This window comes from Protobothrops mucrosquamatus, unplaced genomic scaffold (assembly GCF_001527695.2).
Source record: "Protobothrops mucrosquamatus isolate PMUCROS unplaced genomic scaffold, P.Mucros_1.0 scaffold7061, whole genome shotgun sequence".
Taxonomy (NCBI): Eukaryota; Metazoa; Chordata; class Lepidosauria; order Squamata; family Viperidae; genus Protobothrops; species Protobothrops mucrosquamatus.
Genome location: NW_015392870.1, coordinates 4,013 through 6,247, shown reverse-complemented (window position 1 = coordinate 6,247; position 2,235 = coordinate 4,013). Strand labels below are relative to the sequence as shown.

At 49.2% G+C, this 2,235-nt stretch overlaps 1 long non-coding RNA gene across 1 annotated transcript in view; it reads right to left on the bottom strand.

The window, feature by feature from the left end:
• Window positions 1-1,237: 1,237 nt before the first annotated feature.
• LOC107300435 overlaps window positions 1,238-2,235 on the bottom strand; it is a 4,147-nt gene continuing 3,149 nt past the window's right edge. The window contains exon 3 of the long non-coding RNA XR_001549218.1: window positions 1,238-1,332. This is a non-coding gene — a long non-coding RNA (uncharacterized LOC107300435). The remainder of the gene's footprint in view (window positions 1,333-2,235) is intronic.

Genomic DNA, 2,235 nt, shown 5'->3' with positions numbered 1-2,235 from the left:
TAAAGCGAAGATTGGAGACCGGGCGATAGTTAGCCAACTCATCTGGGTTCAGGGAAGGCTTTTTGAGGAGGGGCCTCACAACGGCCTCCTTAAGGGCCGCAGGGAAGACACCCTCCTGCAAAGAAGCGTTCACAATTCCCTGGAACCAGGCTCGTGTACCCTCCCGAGCTGCCAGTACCAGCCAGGAGGGACACGGATCGAACAAACATGTGGTTGCATTGAGCCTCCCCAAGACCCTGTCTACGTCCTCGGGAGCCACAGAGTCAAACTCCTCCCATACAACCATCTCAAGACCTGCTTCTGTCCCCTCCCCCTGGGCCAACCAGTCGGAGTCTAAGCCTTCCCGGATCCGCGCGACTTTGTCATACAGATATTGAGCGAAATCCTCGGCCCTCCCCTCCAGGGGATCCCCCCCCCCTCAATTGAAGGAGGGAGCGGGTCACCCTGAAGAGGGCGGCCGGGCGACTATCTGATGATAGTCAATCTGTCCATCTCTGCGCATTCCAGTACTATTCTATTCTATTCTTATTCTCTCTGCTCTGCTCTACTTTACTCTATTTCTAGTCCTGTCCTGTCCTGTCCTGTCCTGTCCTGTCCTATCCTGTCCTAGTCTAATCACATGGTTCTTAAGTGACTCTAGTTTCCCCATTGACTTTGCTGGTCAGAAAGTCGCAAAAACAGATCACATGACCCTGGGACACTGCGACCGTCATAAATACGAGCCCATGGCGGCCAAGCGTCTGAATTTTGATCACATGATCATGGGGGGGGATACTACAATGGTTTTGTTGGAGGAGCCAAGACGGTGGACAGGCAGCAAAGGCTGTAAAGAGCTCCTCCAAAAGTAAAAGCTTTCTTTTCTTTTCCTTTAACTTTTTAACACTGCATTTTAACCTACTTTTAACCCATTGTTAACCTATTGTTAAATCTGTTTTAACCCTACTCAAAGACTTTTTATAAAGGATATATGCTGGAGAGGCTAGCATTGTTTTACCTACGTTTTAACAACTCTACAAGCCAGGATTACCAAGAATGGGAAAAAGGAGAAAGAGACGGCGTGTTCACTCGGCAGCACAGAGTTCCTCCAAGCCACTGAAGCAGCAGAAAATGGAAGACTTCGCTGCAAATCTGTAAATTTTGAACGGTCACTAAATGATCTGTTGTAATTTGAGGACCGCCTGCATACACATCCTAAAAGGCTGTCTAGTTCCAGGGAGCTGGGATTGTGGCCTACCTTGGTGGGTCCGTTTCCATGAATCACAACTGGGAGGGTATCAAACGCCAGATTCCGCACTCTCACCTGGCCGTTTTCGAATTTCAGAGCCACTTCGTCTTCAGAAGCAAAGAAGCAGAGAAACAGAATGAAACAAACAAACAAACAAACACACAGACAAAAGATTCTTTTGCAGGTATGCTAGGCGAGTTAATGGTTTGGGGCAGGAGTAGGCAACCTTGGCTCTTTTATGACTCGTGGACTTCAACTCCCAGAATTCCTGAGCCAGCATGGCTCAGCTTGGAAACCTCTCCCTTTCCCCTCAGCATGGCTGGCTCAGGAATTCTGGGAGTTGAAGTCCACGAGTCATGAAGGGGCCATTGTTCCCCCCTGCTGGCTCAGGAATTCTGGGAGTTGAAGTCCACGAGTCATAAAAGAGCCAAGGTTGCCTACCCCTGGTTTGGGGGAATTAATAAAGTGACACCAGCTTGTCATGGCTGACATTCTGCTTGCTTCACTTCCCAGCCTGCCTGCCTGACATGTGCAATGGGGGAGGGAGGAAGAAGTGGAATGTGGGAGGATGTAAGTGGTGTGTGTGTGTGTGTGTGTGTGTGTGAGTGAGTGAGTGAGTGAGTGAGTGTGTCTGGGATCCACACTGTGCCGGGCAAGGAAGGAAGCAAGTCACTTCAGCTCAAGACCACCAAAAGAATGCGGAGATGGGAGAAAGCACGCCGAAGCTCCATTCCCAAAACAAAATAAGCATTGCTCATGGGACGCTGACCGATTGCAAGTGGTGTGTGTGTGTGTGTGTGTGTGTGTGGCCGGGGAAAAAGAAGAGTTAAGTGTAAAGTTTTTGCGCCAATTTGCCAGATTCTCACTTTCTTTTTCTCTGTAACCATCATGCTAAAACATGCTCTTGGTGAACTCTCGGACACGGGACTTCATTTTTGCAGCTAAGCGAGATGGATGACATTCAGCTTTTCAAAGCAGCCGTGTCTTTAGAAAACACCCACTCCAACCCA